Below are 24,829 nucleotides of genomic sequence, written 5' to 3' on the forward strand. Positions count from 1 at the left end.
CTCGATGGTTACAGTTAAGTCCTGCCCTACATTTTTGCTTATTGAATATTCTAAAATAGCTCAAATAGGGTATAAATGCCAATTTCATGTTTACTTTTAAAAAAGATTTGAGTTGATCACTGTTACAAATTGGATCCATATAAAAAGTTTTGAACATTGGAATGCAAAGGAGACGTGACTATTTCCAGCTTAAAAACTCATCTCTTCAGTTCGATGCATTCTTAACATCTGACACGGTACAGCTGTCACAATGCTTCTTAGATCCCAGGCCGTGAAATCTGTAAGAGTTTACAGTTATAAGGAGACAAATGGCAATGTGCATGACTGCCTCTATGAAATGCCCTTGTGACACTGGGTGCACAGTTCATTTTATGCTTGCTTTGCCATCAAGTGTGATGAGGTAACTTATCAACCCTCCAAATCAACCACCTGTGATCTACAGCCTCAGGGCACATCTACTCTGTTTACCGGCTTTAAAACCTTCAGATTCCAAGATTTAAGCAGCGCCAGGCTGCTGTGAATCATAATCAATCGGGACTCTGCACATCAGTGTCTCACCACATGCAGACGTGCATTAGTTAATTGCTGTGCCATATACTCAGATGAGGCAAAACTAACTCCAAGTGCACCAGCTTTCATGCAGGTCCATTAAAAACTCTTGTAATGGACTACGAATAATCAATTTGTGAATCATTATAGTGGTCCTAAAAAGTACTTACTCAACACTTCAAAATATCAAACAAAACATCAAACCAATTGGCATTTATTTTAAAGAAAGATAGCACAGGCAAACTTTTCAAGATAAATAGATCGGAAAAAAAAGATGTTTGTCAAGTGATGGAAAAAAATAGCTATATGGTTCAAAATGAAAAATAGAGTATTGGAATAGAGTAAATAGTAGTTTCCAAGTATTTGGAAACTAAAAATTACGGTAGGACCATTTGCTTAAAATATTTATTTCTGAGAACAAATATAGCATATTTTGTTTGTAGATGGAACTTTATTTTATCTATTTTAATAAAATTCAATTACATTTATACATTTTGAGTGTGGCTTAAGTGTCCAAATACTTTTTGGGTCCACTGTATAAAGAGGTTTCCTGTTTGGAAATCTACCCAAATACAAAGTTTTTTTTTTTTTGGTTTGTTTTTGTTTTTTAGTTGTTGTTGTTTTCCCCCATGCATGACTGAGACATAACCTGTACAAACTCTCATATAGCAGCTCACCTCTTCACCTCCTGCTACATTCATTATCAGAGACCATGGTGGAGTGAATTCTGCATAGAACTGCCAACCCTGAGGGTGAGTTTGCTTGCTTTGTGACTACAGTATAGCTTTCTGATTTCATGGAGGTTTGTTTTTTGACACATTATGCAATCAGGCAAATAAATATACAGTATGTATATAAAAGATGATGTTGCTTAAAATTAAACAATCTCCAAAATTACAAGACCTTGACCTGCAAGAACCATACTCCGAATTCTGCTTGAGTTTGTTTCCTGGCCCTTATTCTGAAGAAGAAGAAAAAAATCACTTCTGGAGTTTTTGAAGTTTTTTGTTTCAGCCATACCTCTTCACACATCCTCTCTCTCGTACCGCACAGTCAAGTCAGTCTCTCCACCCACGTCTGTGCTCTCAGCCTCACATAGGAACAGATCTAAGCCATGTAGATATTAATGCACTGTCAGGTTCCTTCACAGTGGCTGCACCCAGGACAGAGTATCATCAGTCTTACACCATGGTTTGCAAATTCTTCAATGACCTCCTTCGGCTGGAGGTGTTTTGTGAGTTTTCCCTTGTGGCTAATCTAACTTGTTCAGTCAGACCTGCTCACTTTACATTTTAAAATCTATTGCTATTTTAAAATCATCACACCCATGGTCCCGCCCACTGGTGCTCACTTGGCTCATAAACAGATACAGAGAGAAGGACAAAAGGCCAACTGTCTGTGGCCTAACTACTCCTGATCAGGAAAGGGGACCATACCATCATGAACTACACAGACATCTTTGACTGTTGAAATCTCTCTGGCATGCTTTTAAATGATGCAGTGTCAAGTTTCATCTCTGAAGAGAAAATGTGTTTCATCAGCGGCTGTGGCTCCTGTTGTTTTGTTGTTTAAACTGCTCAACAAACTGTTCTTTCGCGGTCCGTTGAAGCGACTGACGGCTTGAGGCTGTCTACACTGGGCGCTTTGACGCAAAGTTCTGAAACTTTTCTTCGTGTTTTTGGCAGTAGTAAGGAATGGACTAATCAGTAAATAATGAAGAGCTAACATTAACTACAACATATTTAATATAAACTCATGCATTAATAACAGTCACCTTAATTACATTTTAGTACATGTTTGATAGTTAATGTATTAACTATTTCATAATTTACTCACCCTCATACCATTATAGATGTGTATGGCTTTGTTTCATCTGCAGAACACAAATTAAGATTTTTAGAAGAATATCTCAGCTCTGTAGGCCCATACGATGCATGATGAATGTTAATGGGGACCACATTTTTGATGTTCCAAAAAGCACATAAAACAGCATAAAAGTAATCTAACTAATTGCTTCACTGTACATCTTTCCATTGCAGTCTCTATGCACAATCACGATTTTAAGCTCAATTACACTTTATAGAGCTTGACGCATGCACAGACTGTTAGATGGTGCAAGGAAGTGTAATTGAGTTGAAATCATGATGGCCAAGGAGATTTATTGTGAAAAAGGAGTTATGTTTTGGTCTGATCTCACCAAAAACTGATTGGACCAACTTTAGAAGATGTAGATTAAACCACTGAATTCATATGGATTAGCCTACTTTGATGCTGCATTTATGTGCTTTTTGGAGCTTAAACATTTTAGTCACCATTCACCATGTAATGAACATACAGAGCTGAGATACTCTTATAAAAATCTGTGTTATGTTCCACAGAAAAAAAGAGAGCCATATGCATCTAGAATGGCATGAGGGTGAATAAATTATTAAAAAATGTAAAAATGTTGGTGAACTTTTCCTTTAATGATTGTCACCAATAATAATTATTAATAATAATCATTGATCTCAAACCATTCTGTGTGATTCTCCATTCCTTTCCCTTCATACTCACCCTACCACTGAGGGTCCTACCACTCAGTTATCTCATCATCCAAATGCAGGCCATGTCTGCATCTCAGCTTTCACCTCATGTCAAACCAGATTATGCTAGAAAATATGTGATTTAACTAGAATGGCTTGTTAGAAATTAGTTCGTTTTTTAAAGATCTGCTATATGGCATATATGGCATTACAACACAAAAAGGAAAAACACCTTTAATGTGAAGAAAAATACAATACTGAAAGACAAGTGTCAGTCTTCCACTAATATGCGTAAAATGAATTAAATCTCTTTTGAAACATGTACAGACTCAAAAGAAAATCCAAACATACCTGTTAAGACATACAAGATACTTTTAAATTGTTTATAAATGTGTGTTTTGTCTCTCTTAATATCTCCTGATGTCAAATTGGAAATGCTAAAAATGCTAATGTTGGCATTTAATACGTTCAATTCAAATAACAAAATTAATTCAAATACTGCACATAACTTTTTCAAAATTGATATTATGAAATATCTGATTTCAATCCTTAATTCAGTCCAACAAATCAACCAATAATTTGAGATAAAAATGTCAGCATTACCATAGGAAAAGTGGCAATGTGCCAGCCAACACCTAGAGAGTGCCGTTTATAAGTGCCCCATCAGAAACAAACTCTCTGCATAACTATCTGCATTTGAAAAGTTCACACAATAAATCATTGAATGTTTACATGCACTAATGTCCACAGAATAGTGAACAAAACAAATTACTATTATTAACAACAATGTTGATTATGATGATCCAATCATTATCATCATTTTGATTTTGAGTACTGATGAAACTCACAAAGTAACCAAGAAAAATATTGAGAAATATATTTAACAACAACAAATATTGATCCAGCAACATAAAGACAACCTTTTCTATTTCTATGGTCCAGATGACGATAGGGTGAGAATAAAATAAAAGGGATAGAGAAAAACGTAAAATGATTTGAGATCATATTATTGTTGATCATTATTATTTTGTGTATTTCTAAAAAAAAAAACGATGTCCATTTAAAAAAATGGCAGAATTATACTGCATCATTCAATGACGTTTGTGGCAAAACTGCAAACAGCTAAAAGTATAAAATATTTTTATTATGACAATATTAAATATGAATGTTTAATTCAAGGTTAAAGTACTTCACATTATTTCTTATAAAGGTTGTTTGATTTAGTTTATTCCCTAACGTTAATAAATGCATTAACTTTCAAACATGTACTAACATGTAATTAAGGTGAATCTTATTAAAGCATGTTGTCATGTTGTAGTTAATGTTAGCTCTTCATTAGTTCCTGATTAGTCCATTCCTTAACTCATCATTAATTTATGCAGAAGTATCTATTAATTCAGGTATTAATTTATGATTATTCATGTACTGCTATTATAAAGTGATACCTACATTTCTAAAGTTTTGGTGCTTGTTTATTCACTTCCAATTTAGTTTAAAAAATGGCTGAAATTGAGGGGCTGCACGCTGTCAGCCAATCAGAACAAAGGGCATTTACAATGAAGTTTAAAGGAGGAGCTGAGGCAATAAACAATCTTTTCAGAAAAATTATCAGTGTAACATCTAGATGTGTTTTTGTTCATGTTTTGTTTATGTCCTTTATTTTTAAATGTTTGTTCAAGTTCCTTGCCATGTTTTGTTCCTGTTTCCTTGTCATGTGATCACCCTGTTTCACTCCATGTTCATGTGTCTTGTTTTCATTGGTTCATTTTTTGAATACTTTGTTATTAGTTCTAGTTTGTCATTGTTTTATGGTTATTAGTCCTGTTATCTTGTTTAGTTTTCTGTTTGTTTATTGGTTTGTTCTCCCATGTCCATGTATTTAAGCCCTCATGTTGCCATTTGTCCGGGTTGAGTATTGTAAATGTATCGTTGTTGGTGTACTTTGTTCCATGTTAAATTTATAGCCAAGTCTAGTTCATGTTCTACTTCATAGTCAAGCCAAGTTAAGTTTATGTCTAGTCACAGTTTATAGTCATGTTTATGTTTCACGTTTATAGTTAGGGTTGTGGATTTCACTCATATAATAAACTGCACTTGGGTTCTCATCAAATCATCGTCTCTTCATCATTGCCATTGCCAGCTACATCGCTACAGTCAGAGACAGGGTAGAAAATTATCATATATTACAAAATGATGACTGTTTCTGTGAGAACAAAAACTTTATAAAACTATAAATGGACCTCAGGGAAGATAATGAAACAATAATATATATATATATATATATATATATATATATATATATATATATATATATATATATATATATTTTACAATAGAATAGGCAAAACATCCAAGTTGAAATACATTTTTATATCAGATTGCAATTAACTGTTTGTGTATTTCCATGTAAACACTCTGCTGTGATATTACATTTCATATGCTTTCAGTTATTTATATTACCGTTTCAATTATTGACCACCCATTTGAGAGCTCAAACAAATATCATATTGAAATGCATTGATTGAAACCCCAAATTACAATAAACAATCAGATGAATATCCAATGAAAATAGTTTACATAACGCTCCCATAAACTCCCACAGAAGCATGGCATCTGGGTGGGACCCAAAATATTGTGTTTTGAGCTTCTCGTCTAATGAACATCCACCCAAGCATGGCTTCAATGGGTCTCTATGAGCTGTACTTCCACTGATTCTTAAGATATATTTATGTTGAAAAAAGCTAATTGCATTTCTTGAACTAACAGCTTTTATTTGCTAAATTATTTAAACGAATAATGAGTGATATACAGGTGAAACTCGAAAAATTAGAATATCGTGCAAAAGTTCATTAATTTCAGTAATTCAACTTAAAAGGTGAAACTAATATATTATATAGACTCATTACAAGCAAAGTAAGATATTTCAAGCCTTTATTTGATATAATTTTGATGATTATGGCTTACAGCTTATGAAAACCCCAAATTCAGAATCTCAGAAAATTAGAATATTGTGAAAAGGTTCAGTATTGTAGGCTCAAAGTGTCACACTCTAATCAGCTAAACACCTGCAAAGGGTTCCTGAGCCTTTAAATGGTCTCTCAGTCTGGTTCAGTTGAATTCACAATCATGGGGAAGACTGCTGACCTGACAGTTGTGCAGAAAACCATCGTTGACACCCTCCACAAGGAGGGAAAGCCTCAAAAGGTAATTGCAAAAGAAGTTGGATGTTCTCAAAGTGCTGTATCAAAGCACATTAATAGAAAGTTAAGTGGAAGGGAAAAGTGTGGAAGAAAAAGGTGCACAAGCAGCAGGGATGACCGTAGCCTGGAGAGGATTGTCAGGAAAAGGCCATTCAAATGTGTGGGGAGCTTCACAAGGAGTGGACTGAGGCTGGAGTTACTGCATCAAGAGCCACCACACACAGACGGGTCCTGGACATGGGCTTCAAATGTCAAACGTCTTACCTGGGCTAAAGAAAAAAAGAACTGGTCTGTTGCTCAGTGGTCCAAAGTCCTCTTTTCTGATGAGAGCAAATTTTGCATCTCATTTGGAAACCAAGGTCCCAGAGTCTGGAGGAAGAATGGAGAGGCACACAATCCAAGATGCTTGAAGTCCAGTGTGAAGTTTCCACAGTCTGTGTTGGTTTGGGGAGCCATGTCATCGGCTGGTGTTGGTCCACTGTGCTTTATTAAGTCCAGAGTCAACGCAGCCGTCTACCGGGACATTTTAGAGCACTTCATGCTTCCTTCAGCAGACAAGCTTTATGGAGATGCTGACTTCATTTTCCAGCAGGACTTGGCACCTGCCCACACTGCCAAAAGTACCAAAACCTGGTTCAATGACCATGGTATTACTGTGCTTGATTGGCCAGCAAACTCGCCTGACCTGAACCCCAAAGAGAATCTATGGGGCATTGCCAAGAGAAAGATGAGAGACATGAGACCAAACAATGCAGAAGAGCTGAAGGCCGCTATTGAAGCATCTTGGTCTTCCATAACACCTCAGCAGTGCCACAGGCTGATAGCATCCATGCCATGCCGCATTGAGGCAGTAATTAATGCAAAAGGGGCCCAAACCAAGTACTGAGTACATATGCATGATTATACTTTTCAGAGGGCGACATTTCTGTATTTAAAATCCTTTTTTTTTATTGATTTCATGTAATATGCTAATTTTCTGAGATTCTGAATTTGGGGTTTTCATAAGCTGTAAGCCATAATCATCAAAATTATATCAAATAAAGGCTTGAAATATCTTACTTTGCTTGTAATGAGTCTATATAATATATTAGTTTCACCTTTTAAGTTGAATTACTGAAATTAATGAACTTTTGCACGATATTCTAATTTTTCGAGTTTCACCTGTATAATACAAATAATTTGTACAGTGGCAGGAAAAAATGTGAACCCTGTGGAAGTAGCTGGTTTTCTGCATTAATGGTCAGAAAATGTGGTCTCATCTTCTTTAAAGTCACAAGACTAGACAAACACGATGGAGCTTAAGCTAACAACACCAAAAACAAATTGTAATCTTCCATGTCTTTATGGAGCACATTCCATTAAAAAAAATCACAGTGCAAGTGAATCCTTGGATTAATAACTGGTTGATCCTCGTTTGGCAGCATTAACCTCAACCAAGTGTTTCCAGTAGCTGCTTGTTAGACCTGCACAATGTTCAGAAGGAATTTTGGACCATTCTTCCTAACAAAACTGTTTCAACTTAGCCATATTCTTAGGATGTCTGGTGTGAAAGGCTCTCGAGGTCATTCCACAGCATCTCTATTGAGGTAAGGTCTGGGCTCTGACTGGGCCACTCCAAAAGGTAGATTTTCTTTTTCTGAAACCATTTTGTAGTGTATTTACTTCTATGTTTATGGTCATTGTCCTGCTGCATCACCCAACTGCTACTGAGCTTCAGCTGGTGTACAGCCACCCTGACATTATCCTGTAGCATAACTTGATAAATATGGAATTAATTTTCCCTCAATGATGGCAAGCAGTCAAGGACCCGAAGGAGCAAACCAGACCCAAATTATGATGCTCCCTCCACCAAACTTCAACATTGGGGTGATGTTTTCCTTTTGGTATGTGGTGCCCTTTTGATGCCATACGTAGTGCTGCATGTTCTTCCCAAACAATTCAACCTAAATGTATTCATTCCACAAAACATTTTCACAGTAGCATTGTGGAGTGTCAAGGTGGTCTTCGGCAAAACTCTTGTCATGGACACCATGGCTGTATAATTTTGTCCGTATAGTAGATTTATTAACAAATGTTCCAGTTCCAATGATTTCTTCAAATCTTTAGCTGTTACTCTAGGTTTTTTTTTTTTTTACCTCATTGAGCATTCTGAGGTGTGAACTTTCAATTATCTTGGCCACTTCTAAGGAGAGTAGCCACAGTACTAAATTGTCTCCATTTATAGACAATTTGTCTAACTGTGGACAGATAAATATCTAAGCTCGTCGAGATAAAATTGTAACCCTTTCCAGCCTTATGCAAAGCAAAAAATATTGAGCATAGGTCTTCTGAGATAACTTTTTGTGAGGCATGGTCAACGTCAGCAGATGCTTCTTATGAATAGCAAACTCAAAATGGTTGAGTGGTTTTTATAAGTCAAAGTAGCTCTAACACACACCTCCAATCTCATTTCATTAATTGGAAGTCAGGTTTGCCAACTCCTTACTCTAATTAGCTTTTGTTGATGGGTTCACATACTTTGTCCAACCAACATTGTGAATGTACAAATAATATATTCAGTATGTACAAGAACAATACAATAATTTGTGTCTTATCAGTTAAAACATATTGTTTTTGTTCATTACTGTAACTTAAATGAAGATCAAGCCAGATTTTAAGACAAATGTATAAATAAATACAGGTAATTCCAAAGGGTTCATATACTTTTTCTTGCCACTGTAGATATATTACGCTCGTCATTTCATAAATTTTTAAGAACTTGTAAGGAAAGCCATCTTGCCTGTGTAAAACTATTACCACGGACCCGATCTCACCCTACACATTACTTTTTGGGGTGTAACCTAGAGTAGTTAGCCAATATTATGCAATATTTTGCATAATATATTTTTTAAATACTTTAATAAAACCAGTAATGTTAGAAGTTACCACATGAAGCAATTTGTTTTTCATTTACCTGACAAACATTTTTTACAGTGTACCTTCCTAGATCATGTTTACTCTAACTTTATGATATCGTGGAAAGTTTCTTTAATCCTTAATTTTCAAATATACTGTACCAAGGGAATATACCCTCAACAAGTCTTCTTGGCCAGTGCCACAGACGGACAGCTGACAGATGCTCAGTGGTAAAGCAAAGGAAGGGATGTAGCGAAACTGACAGAAGGCATTAGACTCAAACTGGATCTGTTTTCCCCTGACAGTCATGGTTGACAGACGTAACAGCATAGTGTAAGCTTCAGATACTGGTCTTGCCACAAGTCCTTCCTCTGTTAACTAATCCTGTGACTTCTGCTCACAGACTTCATTTGGACATTCTTTTTATTCACTCCACCAGCTGTTTATTTTGCCCTCAACACAAATTTCTTGTCACTTGCAACTGCCTGCTGCCATTCTTAATATAACTTCACACATGCCACATAACCCTCTCTACTAGAACATTTCTTTTTACCAGGTGTATGAGATTTCCGAGTCATTTATTCAGCATTAGGAGACAAGCCTTCAGAGACTTGAGAGTCTTTTCAGATGTTCTACATGAATGCTGCCAAGTCACTGCTCTCCCTGGTTCTGCTTAACATATGGGGTGCTTTCTCAACATCCTCAACAAAGCAGCTTCTAAAGTCACAAAAAACCTTTTCTTATTTTCAGCATCAGACATATGCCAAAAATTGTAGTGAAGATAAAAAAAAAAACAGCTGCAAACAATTTCCTTGTTTCTTGAGTACTGTTCTGCCATGTGTGGGGTTTGATGAGAGACTTCTAAGCTCCTCTCTCGGCTGGTGAGCCGCTACCTGGGGAGCATGTAGTCTAAGCTTCTGTTCGGCAGTAATTACACTTCAACAACACCCTACACTGATGGTATAAAAATGCCTGTCCGTCGCAAGGAATTGCCACCCCTGCTGAGTGAAAAAAAGCTCCTTGGTCTTTGCTGGGGGTAGTGATTACTCCAATTTTTCTCACCAAGGACAACACAGCGACTGTGGCAGGCATATATATCACCTCATAGATTTGGACTGTTTGTGTGATTACTGTGTTGATCATTGGAAAATTACATACAATTGGTTGAGAGTGGAAGGCGATCACTTAGAGGAAACCCAACAAAGGAAATTAGTATTTGAGCACTGCATTTAGAGGTATATGTGGCCTCTGGCTCTCACATTGGTGAGAATGATCTTCATGAAACGACAATATTGAACAGATGTGGGGGAGGGGGGTCAATATTGCAAGGTATCACATTCATTTACCTCACAATACTGTATCAATATTTTGCTTAAACCAAGAATTGATAGTTTTGATCACATTTTCCACAGTAATATTTAAAAAAAGAGACTGACCAAAATTAAGAACAAGTGTGTTAAAAAACAACAATAGCTCAATGAACATTCAATGTTAGTATTTGACCAAACACAAGCGTGAATACATTTCAGGAAGTAAATCAGGAAGTAATCGTGTTCACATTAACATTGGTGAGTGCTAAGACTGCGTATAGCCAGCCACCTCACAATACGATTTGTATCTCGACACGACATCATTCAATATATTATGATAAATCACAATACGTACATCACGATACCATTGATATCTATTCGATTCTTGATCACAAACTTTCAATTCTAATTAATTTGGATATATTTAAGTTATAATGTAAATTTTGCTTACATGCAGAATGAAAGAAAGAAAAGATTGCGATTAATCGGGAAATCGGTATTTAAGACAGACACAGTGATAACAAAATAGGCGACAGGTGCGGATAATAGCGCTGTGACAGCAGTGATGAGGAGTGAGGAAGAAGGGAAGTGTAGTTTTAACAGAGACAGTGAAACACAGGCGGACAACAAGGAAGACATGACAGGGAGCGTGTTCGGTGAAACAGAAAACACGGGACGGACAACAAGGAAGAGTGACATGGAAAGTGACTGGCGAGGGTGAAACGGAAAACATGGGGCAGACCACAATGAAAGGTGACATAAACGTGACTAGTGAAAACAGAGAACACAGGGCAGACAACACGGGAACGTAACATAATCCCCCCTCAAAAGGACCGGATTCCAGACGGTCCTACAAAAAGAAAAACCCACAAAAATAACAAAAACAAAAAGTTCAAAGAGTGAGGGGGTAGACCCGGGGGAACACAGACAGACAAAAGGTGGCTCAAGGGAACAAAAACACAAGGGTTTAGGAGGCCAGGGAGGTATCGACCGGGCAAGGACAGGTTTAGGTGGTCTGGGGGACGGCCACAATAGGGGGACAGGTTTGGATGGCCCGGGAGCTGGCCACAAGGCAAGGGCCGGAGCCATGGTGAACTTCTGAGGCGGAGCAGTCGTGGCCTTGGGTGGCGGCACCGAAGGAGGTGTAGGCAAGGATGCCGGAGACCCTGGGGGCGGAGCAGAGACAGGCAGAGCCGTGGCAGACTCAGGCGGTAAGGCCTTGGGCGGGTCAGGAGGCGGAACAGTGTTGGGCGGAGTCAAGGGAGGCGATGGCGTAGAAGGCTCAGAAGGCGGAGCTGGGGGAGCCACTGGAGGCAGAGCCGAGGGGGGCTCAGGGGTGGAGCTGAAGGAGACTCCGGAGGTGGAACCGAAGGAGGTTCAGGAGGTGGAGCCGAAGGTGGCGAGGGCGAAGAAGGCTCTGAAGACGGAGTCAATGGAGGCTTAGGAGGCGGAGCCGGGAGAGGCTCAGGAGACTCCGGAGGCGGAGCCAAGGGAGGCTCAGGAGGTGGAACTGAAGGAGACTCCGGAGGCGGAACCGAGGGAGGTTCAGAAGGCGGAGCCGAAGGTGGTGAGGGCGAAGAAGGCTCTGAAGACGGAGCCAAGGGAAGTTCAGGAGGCGCAGCAAAGGTTACCTCAGGAGGTGGAGCCAAGGAAGGCCTAGGAGACGGGGTTGAGGAAGGCGGAGCCGAGGATGGCTCAGGAGGCCCAGGAGGCGGAGCTGTGGGAGGCTCTGGAGGCTGAGCCGAGGAAGGTTCAGGAGGCGGGGCCGAGGAAGGTGGCACCGTAGGAGGCTTAAGAGGCGGAGACCAGGAAGGCTCTGGAGGCAGAGCCGAGGGAGGTGGCGCCGTAGGAGGTTTCAGAGGCGGAGACCTGGAAGGCTCTGAAGGCAGAGCCGAGGGAGGGGGCACCATGGGATGCTCTAGAGGCGGAGCCCTAGAAGGCTCTGGAGTCTCTGGGAGCTGAGCCGTAGAAGGCTCGGGAGGCGGAGCCGTAGGAGGCTCGGGAGGCAGAGCCGTAGGAGGCTCAGGAGTCTCTGGGAGCAGAGCCGAAGGAGGCTTGGAAGGCGGAGCACTGGGTGGCTCGAGAGGCTTGAGAGGCAGAGCCCTGGAAGGCTCGAGAGGCGGAGCCCTGGGAGGCTCGGGAGGCGGAGCCCTGGTAGGCTTGAGAGGCGGAGCCCTGGAAGGCTCGAGAGACTTAAGAGGCGGAGCCCTGGGAGGCTCGAGGGGAGGAGCCCTGGAAGACTCGAGGGGCGGAGCCCTGGGAGGCTCGGGAGACTTGAGAGGCAGAGCCCTGGGAGGCTCGGGAGGGGAGCCCTGGAAGACTTGAGAGACTGGAGAGGCAGAGCCCTAGGAGGCTTGAGAGGCGGAGCCCTGGAAGGCTCGAGAGGCTTGAGAGGTGGAGCCCTGGAAGGCTCGAGAGGAGGAGCCCTAGGAGGTTCGAGAGGCGCTGGCTCTTGGACGGTCACGCTACTGGCGCTGGCTCTTGGATGGTCACGGCTACTGGCGCTGGCTCTTGGATGGTCACGGCTACTGGTGCTGGCTCAGGGATGGTCGAGGCTACAGGCGCTGGCTCAGGGACGGTCGAGGCGACAGGCTCTGGCTGGTTGACCGTGGTATGCACTGGTACACTGTTCCTGGTCGGCGTGGCTTCAGGCTCGCTGACCGTGGCTGGCAAGGGCTCAGGCTCGCTGACCGTGGCTGACAAGGGCTCTGGCTCGCAGACCGGGGCAGGCGTGGGCTCTGGCTCGCAGACTGGGGCAGGCATGGGCCGGGAGGCGGAAGCCCGCCTCTTCTTCCTCCTCCGGGAAGACGAAGTGGACCGTGCAGGCTCATGGGGAATGACAGGCATGGGGGTTGGCTCGCTGGCAGGTGGGGCAGGCATGACAGGAGGCGCCACGGACGACTGGGGAGTCACCATAGTGGGAGGAGGGGTTGGGTCCTCCTCAGTCACACCCACAGTGAATGGCGAGCCGCAGACCAGCAAGGTCTCCTCCACGAATTCCTGGAGAGTCCAACCGCGTGTCGCCGGTGGTAACCGCTCCTTAAGCGAACCGTCCATATTACCCCTGAAGAAGGCCACAAGGGAGGATTCAGGGAAGTCCGCGACACTCGCCAGTTCAATGAAGTCGTGGACGTGGTCCTCTATAGGTCGGCCTTCTTGCCTCAGGCTGAGCAGCCGGTAGTTAGCCTGCTGGACCGCTGGATCCATTGGTGGTTCGATCGTTCTGTAATGATGTGGAAATAAGGGAAAGGCAGAAGGGTGTGCGGATCCAAATGCGGCTTTATTATAATACAAAATAAACAAACACTGGAGCAAAATAAAAAGTCCACGAGGGGAAAAGTAAACTCAAACACAAAATAACGCACAAGTGAACACAGGCTGACAAACATCCACGAAGGGCAGGGTTAACTAAAACGAACACGAGAAGAAGGCAACACAAACACGGATGAAGCACTCACGGGCAAAAGCACGAACATGAAATGATAACGATCGACAACGGAGAGAGGAAACGACAGGGTTTAAATAGACAGACACAGTGATAACAAAATAGGCGACAGGTGCGGATAATAACGCTGTGACAGCGGTGATGAGGAGTGAGGAAGAAGGGAAGTGTAGTTTTAACAGAGACAGTGAAACACAGGCGGACAACAAGGAAGACATGATAGGGAGCGTGTTCGGTGAAACAGAAAACATGGGACGGACAACAAGGAAGAGTGACATGGAAAGTGACTGGCGAGGGTGAAACGGAAAACACGGGGCAGACCACAATGAAAGGTGACATAAACGTGACTGGTGAAAACAGAGAACACAGGGCAGACAACACGGGAACGTAACACATGTTCACTGTATAACATAATTTACAGCTACAAATTAAACTCAATTTTGGTGCCACTCTTTGGACATTCAGTTTTTCACAATTCCTGACATTTAATTATAGAAAACATTCCCTCTCTTAGGTCAGTTAGGCTCACTACTTTATTTTAAGAAAGTGAAATTTCATAATATAGTAGAGAGAATGGTTTATTTCAGTTTTTATTTCTTTCATCACATTTCCAGCGGGTCAGTAGTTTACGTACACTTTGTTAGTATTTTGTAGCATTGCATTTCAATTGTTAACTTGGGTCAAATGATTTGGGTAGCCTTCCACAAGCTTCTCACGATAATTCCTTCAGACAGAACTGGTGTAACTGAGTCAGGTGTGTAGGCCTCCTTGCTCACACACACTTTTTATGTTCTGCCCACATCGGATTGAGGTCAGCACTAACCAGTCTCTCCGGCCACATTCACGGCCATATTCTATGTCCGGGAACCTCTTGTGACACACTATCCATGAGAGCCACATCTTCCATTTTGTGCACTCCTTCTCTCCTTACACACAACAACACACGCACACATACACCCATTCACACGCACTCACACATACACACACCTACCCTCCTCTCATGTATTATAGGCTTATATGTTACCATATCTAATCATGTTACTCTTTAGTTGGATGTTGGAAGTTTATCGACTGCATTGTATTGATTATTAATTGACTTTACTGTTTTAATATTCTTTGTTATACATTAAAGTGTTTTGGTATTGTTCTACATGCACCGCTGCCAAAGGCTGGCAGGGGATGTCAGTGCTCGAATTAAAGCCTTCATTGTTCTTCTTTTGAATGTCAGTGTTCTCTGGATGTTGACTTTCCTAAGAGAACAATTCTATATTGTGACTGCTATACTTTCTGGTTATTAGTCCCTGATTTCAGGGTGGTGCCCGCAATATTAATTATTATGAATATTCTATTAATTTTGATAATTGATAGTTATCTGTGATGATTGTTGATTTGAAGGATTAATAAACTAATCTTGATTCTAATCAATGTTCTATTGATTTTAATAATTAACAGTTGTCTTTGATAATTATTAATATTCTATTGATTTTGATAATTGATGGTTATCTTTGATGATTGTTGATTTGAAGGATTAATAAGCTAATGGTTAAAAAATGTTCTATTGATTTTAATAATTAATCATTATATTTGATAATGATTAATTATTGCTAATAACCAAACCCGCTCCTGAACAAAGCCCCAACATTAATGGTGACCCTTGTGAAGCATCCTATGTGCCAGTTTTGTCACAGTGTTTATGCATAAGAATCCAAACTTGTTTGAAGATTGACTTCTCTCACGACGTGCCATGTATAAGCCAGTGTGGTGTGAAAGTGCTCTTAGAGTGGATTAGGTGTTGGTAAATGTATGATAGTCTGCTTCGAGCCTTTTGTTGTTATTACTTAACTCCTAATGCTTTAAGCTAGACGTTACAGAGAAGTGCCTGGACACCTAATTAACGTAAACCAAGGAGAGGAAGCAGTGAAATTCGTACATTGCATAACAGTAACCCATAAGCCACAGGTCGAAGTCTCTCACCTGTGCATTCGTGTCAACATTATAGCAACTGTAACACAACAAGCTATCAGAGCCACTGTGTCGTGAGCATTTTTACTGCCCCAGTAAAATGAGTTGCCAGACGCCCCACGTAGCCGGAGCTGAGGCTCGTCAGATGACCCAGCACTACAAGATGTGGTCGCCGCTATCCTCCATCTCTCCGTAGAGGAGAGAGGTAACCTCAATGGCTACAACATTAGTCATTGTGATGAAACATTGCAGGAACTACTCAACATTATTTCAACAACCCAGTTGGGATGCCAGAGCGCACAATCTCTGACCTTGTGGGCCAAATTTTACTTCTTCATCATAGCAGAAACCAACTAAAAACTGCAGAGCACCAGACCCAGCTCAGCCAGCTGCAGAACAGCTACCAAGCAGTGCAGAGGGAAAATCTCAGCCTGCACCAAGAGGTTTGTTCCACCCAAGCTGAGAATCCAGGCACAGGAAGATAATGCCCGGATGCAGAAGGTAAATGAAACCCTGAGTAGGCAGCTCCAAGCTGCCCAGTTAAGTGCAGAGTCAGATCAGGTAACTGCAGCTGCTGAAAACCTAGGAGACCTAGGGACACATGCTAGAGCCGAGTTGCCCCTAGTGGTACAGCCTCTGACATCATCCTCCTAGATGCCTTTCAAGCTCCTCCAGCAGCCCGCTGGTTGGCCCTCAGTCTGTTTTCAGTCACACCTCCTTGCGTTTCGACCAGACTGATTTCACACCACGAAGTGGGGAAAATTACTTCCAAGCTCAGATTGGTGTAAGAAGCTCGAGGACCCAATTAGCTAGGGAGCTGTACGCAACACGGGGCCCACCCCCACGCATCGACAAGACTCCATCCCCAAAACAAAGGGAAAGAAGTGGTCCTCATCGCTATAGCGATCTGGGTGACTATGGTGTTTTGGATGACTCGGAGGACCTGCAGTCAAAGTGACACTAAGGCTTGCACACTCGACAACTCGAGTCCCTTGCAAGGGACATAGAATGCTTTGACCTGAGTAGTCGAGATTCTCAGAGAAATTGAGCTCTGCCTTGTTCACTTAACTCGTGCTTTATTACGTAAAAAACTCCATGTGGAGTGTCCATGTGTTCATGGAAACGTTACCAACTGGTATCCAAGACCGCTACTCAGCTCTGTCTAAGTCCCAGAATAGGCATGAACCTCTACATGAGTATTACAAATGCCTGAGAACTGCGTACTTCCAAGGATGTAATGCACCATGTCTGGAGGAGTTACAGGCTTTCAAGTCTCTCTTTCTTCACAGCCTCCACAAGATGTGCAATATGACGTCACGATGCACTGAAGCTGCGCTCACGGGAGATGCGCTCGTGCCCTGCTCAAGGGCATTAAGGTGATGCAAGAGTCCTGGGGATCCAAGCTTCATAAAATTCAGACCAAGCACTTGAAGGGAATGAGATGACTTGCGTTAAGGTGAACATTAGAACATTAGGACCCCAGGGACGCTAACCACCTCGCCAGCAGGGTGGGCAACAGAACCAGGGGGGTGGTGACCAGACACACCCCCAGGATCACGCCGGGCCAAAATGGAAATATGCTCACCTGCCAAAAGGAAATGTACGGATCGAATGGAAACCCAAACAATAAAGTGAGTGGGAAGACAACACATCTCACAATACTTTTCTGAACTTCTTGGGCGATCTGGGCCATAAGGGCAATATCTCACGCATATACACATCAGTAGTGGAAGGAGGGTGCATCAGCTTCCACACACTACTGAAGCCAGCATCAAGGGATCCAAAGCCTACCACAAGTACCAAGTAGGCGACAAGGTACTCTATTTCAGGTTCACCAAACTGGCAGAAATCTCTAAAAAGTTCCTACCAAGTTGGTCAGGCCTTTTCAAAATAGTGGGAAAGCTTTCACCAGTAGCCTACATCATCAGGGTCTCAAAACCAAGCCAAACACTGGCATCCAAATGGGTCCATTCGATTAAGATTAAGCCCTTCAAGCCGTTTTCACTCCAAAGGTGAGAAGACGCACCACAGTAGTGCCATAAGGATAGCTGCATGCCACTCTACTTTCACACAGAAATCCAACAGATACTCCTTTTCCAACAAGAACAATTACAGTGCCTGGATAAAACCAGTCAGGTTATTATAAATTTGCATTCTGCTCTTTTCAATAACACTGCATGCTTTAGGGACTTTATCAGATGTCTTTAGAGAAGACATAACTTATGTGCTTATCATTAGAGATCTAATGCAGGACTTCATCAGGGAAATTAGCTCCTCAGTCAATAGTCTGAGTGGTGGAAGTATTCAGTATTCAACTGGTCTCCCTAGACCTTGTCGAACAAATCTTTAGATCTGCTACTACATCTGTTGAGCAACCTTCATAGATACACCTGGCATATAGTCTTGGCAGTGCAATTCCAATCTATGTAAATCCTCAGAACCTTGAAATAGGATTCATCCTTAATCTACCCATCAATGAAAGGCAGAATATATACAGACTAATGTCTGTATTGATTGTTGGTTTTCAGAGAGGTAACACACACATTCAACTCAAAACACCACCAACCCTCACCTACCACGATGAGGACCCCTCGCTCTTATCCCTAACCTGCGCATGTGTACCAAGACAAAAAATGTTTTGGGGGTTTATTCAAGCAACCCCTTTGTTAAAGAGGCGGGTTAAAGACTAACAACCTCTGCAGCCTAAGAACCGAATCTCCTGAACAAAAGTGTCAAGGTAGCATGTCTGTCAATGATAAAGGAAATTAGACAAAGGTAGAGTGTGCAGGAAATCACTGGCTCGTTAACACATCAGCCACTGAAGTTCAAATGTCATATTACTGCCATGATACAGCCACTAAACTAATGCTACCAAACCAGACAGTGTTCTTAATGGTTTGACAATATTGTCCTCCATCATTTCAGCATCAACAAACATTACATTGAAATTGAGATCATGGATACATTTAGAGGTCACAGCCTCACCATAGATCACACCCTTCAACAGCAGCTTCAGGCTGAAGGGACAAAATTTGTGAAATTCAGTCTCAAACCGACTGGCTTGACCACTATTTTTCCTAGTCACATAAGCAGACCGTCATCTTACCAAGAACACCCTATCAATCTGGACACCCTCGGGCTTCTCCTTAGTGGTTGGATCATCATAGAAATTATTGCACACGCCATGTACAGGTACATTCAAAACATACAGTCCAGACTGGACTCTCTCCTTCTCGTACAGTCGCATTTTACTCACCAGTCTGAGCCCATCCCACAGGTTAACCCCAATCATTTCCAAATATAAGCCTTTTAACCTATAACCACCCTTTCCTTTTCTCTAACCCCTTTCCTTTAATGTTTTTGTTATTATTCATTGGTTAAGGCTGTGCCTACCTATAACTTGGAATGTTTGTCTTTATGTGTGATGAATGTAGTTTAGACTTAGCTAGAAGTTCTATGCCCAGATGTGCTTCAGTCTCTGACCAGAAGAAAAAGCCTCTGTGAACTCTATGAACTATATGGACTGTGCAACCATTTCCTTTTCTATCAGCAAGACATGGATGGCATAACCCCCAGGTTACTGTGAATCTACAGGAACTGTTTGGCCCTTCAGTTGCTCTAAAGATGCTGGACAAGGAAGTAACGTACGTACCTGAACTTTGGCCATAAAATTTCTATCTTGCTGGATGAGCAGAGATTCACCGTGTTCCACCTAGCATGCTAATGGATCTGAAGGAGACCGCTGAGCAATCTGCATCTCACTCCTTTGCCAGCAGAAGTGAAGAAGATTTTTATTCCTTCTTCAACCAAGTCGACTTCGCTGATTTTTCTGCCAACCTGCCAAGAATCAGCCACCATACTACTCGCCGACAGAGCGAGGAAATGACATCCCATAATCACCTGAGCTTTGTTGAACCGAGTTGGAATCAAATGACGTATGAACACACATACTACCTGTGTCCTAATGCGACTCAAGTAAGAGGTTTAAGTCTGGGCAGAGATAGATTATTATAGTGTGTTATTCTTATGTATCAAAGTTATTGCTTGCACAGTATACGGACTGCCGAGTCCACTCACTGCTGCTAATAATACTCAAGGTATTACTGTAACTTACTGTTACTACAAATTAGATTTGCTGTGTTGTTATCCAAACACACTGAGCTGTTTGTGCATTTCTGCCATCGTGGGTGAGACGTAACACAGAGTTTATCACAGTCTCCCTGGCCACATTCGCGGCCACATTCTCTGGCCGGGAACTTTGCGTGACACACTGTCCATGAGAGCCACATTCGCCATTTTGTGCACTCCTTCTCTCCTTAGACACACAACAACACACACACACACACATACACCCATTCACACGCACACACACATACACACACCTACCCTCCTCTCATGTATTATAGGCTTATCTGTTAATATATCTAATCATATTACTCTTTAGTTTGTAGTTGGATGTCAGAAGTTTATCGACTGCATTGTATTGATTATTAATTGATATTACTGTTTTAATAAACTTTGTTATACTTTAAAGGGAAGTGTTTTGGTATTGTGCTGCATGCACCTCTGCCAAAGGCTGGCAGGGGGTCAGTGCTTGAATTGAAGTCTTCATTGTTCTTCTTTTGAATGTCGATGTTCTCTGGATGTTGACTTTCCTAAGATAAATATCCTATATTGAGACTGCTATACTGTCTGGTTATTAGTCCCTGATTCCAGGGTGGTGCCCCGGCAATATTAATTCTTATGTATATTCTATTAATTTTGATAATTGATGGTTATCTTTGATGATTGTTGATTTGAAGGATTATGTGGCAGGGCGGAGGGCGGGGCCAGGTCGTGATCCTACACACCCGGTCCCGTATTAGGCTAATTATGCCTCCGTGAGAGATTAAGGTCGACTGCAGAGGATCGTGCGGGAGAGAGAGATCGTTTACGGACATGTCCGTCATGTGTGTGTTTGTGTCTTCTTTTAAGTTTATCATTAAACCTTTATTTATATCGTCAAGCCGGTTCTCGCCTCCTCCTTTCCATTTATCCCTTTACAGATTAATAAACTAATGTTGATTCTAATCAATGTTCTATTGATTTTAATAATTAACAGTTGGCTTTGTTAATTATTAATATTCTATTGATTTTGATAATTGATGGTTATCTTTGATGATTGTTGATTTAAAAGATGAATAAGCAAATGTTGATTCTAATCAATTGATTTTAATAATTAATAATGTTTGATAATGAATAATTATTGCTAATAACCAAACCCGCTCCTTAACGAAGCCCCAACAAATATGATCAATTCCATTTCCGAGAATATTTTGCCAAAATCTGCACCTTTCACGGCAATCTCCCATTCATCCCTATGGGAAGTTCTGCAAAGTTTGTCAGAGCGATCAACAGTAGCCAAGGGAAGCACAGCTTAGCAAAGGGTCTATTGGGAGCTTTCACTCATAGAATAAATTAATTATGGCTGTCAATAGAGAATGTTTACAGTGACATTGTTACAGAGAACTTCTGTGTTTGAGCAATGCTGGTTTCAGCAGCATAAAAACAAATTTTACAGAGTGCATAAAGAATCTCAATATTACTGTATCTTGACCCATTCATTAATATTATATTGTATCACCAGGTTCCTGCTGATTCCCACCAGTAACACTGAACAGTAAAAAATCTCCTTCCAAAGTACCTGAAGTTATGACTCTTCCACAGAGAATGCAGAGGAGGCCAATCGCCAAAGAGTCATCTACAGTAATAGTTGGGGGTGAACAAGCTGGCAATCTCTTCGAGAGCTCTGAAGAAATCAGCTGTGAAATGGAAATACTCAGTCTATGACAATCCCTGGAGCTGGAACCTATTGTGTCTAGGTTCATTTGCCCAACAAACATTCATGATCTGTCCCCATAACCTTGTGAAATGGAGATGGAGACCACCACTATGAATGAATCATTGGCTAGGCCTCATCAAATGTTTCCAAGGTTAGAATCCCTAATGAGTGAAACATGCATCGATTTAGGGTGAGAATTTGTGATAACTGTGTCATGAGAGATGTGGGAGAAAAAAAAACATGCCGCATGTGGAGAAATAAGGTGATACAGTAAATCCACTTTGGCTCCAATGAAAATCGCATATATAGATGTAGAATGGCAATGGTGCTGAAAGGTCTATAACCTCATCACTCCAGAGACAGAGCCATCACTTACAGCCTATTTTAGAACACACTAATTATAGAGAAAATGTGCAAATTATATACTTCTACTTTGATAATTGGATTTCATAAGTTGTATGTAAAGACTACGCTAATAAGGGTGTCTGGGTTGGAATAATTTAAAATACCTTATCTGTGAATAGACATTTCTCTTGACTTGAAAATGCAATCCATTAACCTATACAAGAGGTTTCCTACGCACCATTTCTGAACACTACTGTGTGTCGCCTCAATCCACAGCTGTGTTAATAAGAATGTACTCCTTTGTTGCCTATCACTGTGTTCAGAACTCCATTGACAGAATCATTAGTATATTTGATTTGTTCCACTTAAATGCTTTCATATAACTTCACAAAGTCATGACTCACATTTCTTATCTCAGAAGACGCCTTCAAGCCTTGAGTATGAAAGTCTCTACACTCTTGATAAATACATAAATGCATAGTTTTGTTGATCTTTTCGAAATAGTTCACATTCACAAAAATATAAATTCTGTTATTTTTCACTCACCGTCAAATTTGATTTGAGAGCTGCATAATGATTTCTATGAATGATTTGATTTGAGAGTGAATAGTGATTTTCTTCAATCTGTTAATCACACAAAGTTAGTGTAGGGCCTTTGCCCCACTCAAAATGGAAGCGGAGACAGCATGGCCCTTTGTTCTATGATCAAAGTTGAGACATTGAACTCGGTTTCCCAGAATGCTTCACAGCCAGATGGGAAGTCCCTCCCATGGACCCAATCTCAAACGTCATTGGTCAAATGACCGATGATGTCATCTTCTCCACAAAACCAGCGGACAGATTTGATTTTGGTTTCTCTGCCTACAGCTGCACAAGCCTGCGGTCTAAAGAGATGCGTATCTACACATACAAAGGAATTTCCCTCCTTCTGGACAAAGAGAGACCACATTTTTCTAACCTCACCATTTGGCCACAGTAGAGTAAGGTTAACTTTCAGTCATGTAGTATACTTATTACAACCGGTTCATTTCATTTTCACTGCGAGACAACAGTGAATTTATTTAGAAAATGGAAAAGGCGACCAGCTTCCCCTCTCAATCGTTTTCTATCATCTATGGATTCGCTGACGAGCGTAAGACAAAAAACGAATCCAGATTGTTTTCTCCTGACTGCTCAACGCAACAGGAATTCAAACGGACAACCCTGCTGAAATCGCACAGGATTTCCCAAGTAAGGCTTGATATCTGAGCAGATTTAGGTAAGAAACTTTTCATATCAACTAAAACATATATTTGATGCCGAATGTTTGATGTTTGGTTTACAATTGTATGTTAACCATGATCACTGATTGATGTTTTGATTTGTGAGAGCGACATTTTTGGGGAAATTTAATTTTATTGAGTGATCTGAACTAACGATTCAATCAGGCTGTTACCAGCCGTGTATCCTCTGTTAAATTGTTTGTTCGCTCTCTCTCATACACACTGAAATTCGCGGAGCGAGCAGCACCACGATTTATGTCCGAATCAGGCTGGTGTTTTCAAAGTAAATTTGTAAAAAATTAAGTCAAGTGAGTTAGATTAAGTAGAAATAGAAACTTGTGGCAAAAATTGCAGGTTAAATTTTTTTTCAGTGTGGCATCAGAAGACTTAAAATATAGCAGAGGCAAGAGAGGCATAATTTGGATGAGAAAAGGGAGTGTTGTAGCATCAGGGGGGCGGGGGGGTGGGGGGTAGCGTTATATCATCCGACGGGGGTGGGGATGAGTGTTGTATTGTCTGAATAATTTGTGAGTTATCTGGTTTTAGTGAGCATTTCTGATTATTTAAGCACACCTCCATCCCATTGTAGTGTGCTACATTCAGGAGCGGGATTGGTTATTAGCAATAATTAATAATTCTCGTCACGTGAGATTTACTGCCAAAGAATATGGGCGGAGAGAAGCGTCTGCCCTTTTACCACGTGTCTCCACTTGTACTATAACTTGGTGACAAAGCTATCTACTAGTCAAATGTGTGTTCAAGTATGTTTGTGAGGGGTCACATGTGTGTGGTTAGTATGAGAGCAAGAGTGAATAAAGTGGCGGCACCAAAGTTGGTTTCACGATCGTGGGAGAGAAAGCAGCTGTTAGTTTATCACTCAGAGACGCGGTGAATGGCACAAGCCATTGATACACAAGAATAACACACAATAATATTCAATCTCTGCCCAGACGTAAACATCTTACTTGGATCACATGAGGATGCAGATAGAATGTGTTTTAATCCCTGGTTTGACTCCTACTCGGTTCCTCGAGGCTCGGGTGATGACGGGAGTGCGTTTCCTTGCGCTGTCGGCCGGTGGCAAGGCTGCTGATTCTTGGCAGGCTGGCGGAGAAATCAGCGACGTCGACTTGGTTAAAGATGGAAGATAAATCTTATTTCTTCACTTCTGCAGGCAAATGTATGAAGATGAGGATTGCTCGGCAGTCTCCTTCGGATCCGTTTGTCCAGCGAGATGGAGATTTTATGGCCACAGTTTCAAATTGTACGTTACTTCCTTGTGCAATGAGGCTACACCTGAGAGCTGCGATGAGCTGCGTCTACGCACGGCACGCAAATTCGCTGGAAGCAATGCCCAGAAGGATCTCAGAGGTATTTCTACTCACTATGATGTCATGGTTGAGGGGCATTCTGTTGTGTGCCTCATCAAATAGGAGTTAAGAGTTCAATCATTTGGAATTTCACACATAGGTGTAAAGTGAGCAAGGTCTGTTTTGGACTCCCTTTGTTTTATTTTGGCAT

This window comes from Xyrauchen texanus, chromosome 12 (assembly GCF_025860055.1).
Source record: "Xyrauchen texanus isolate HMW12.3.18 chromosome 12, RBS_HiC_50CHRs, whole genome shotgun sequence".
NCBI lineage: Eukaryota > Metazoa > Chordata > Actinopteri > Cypriniformes > Catostomidae > Xyrauchen > Xyrauchen texanus.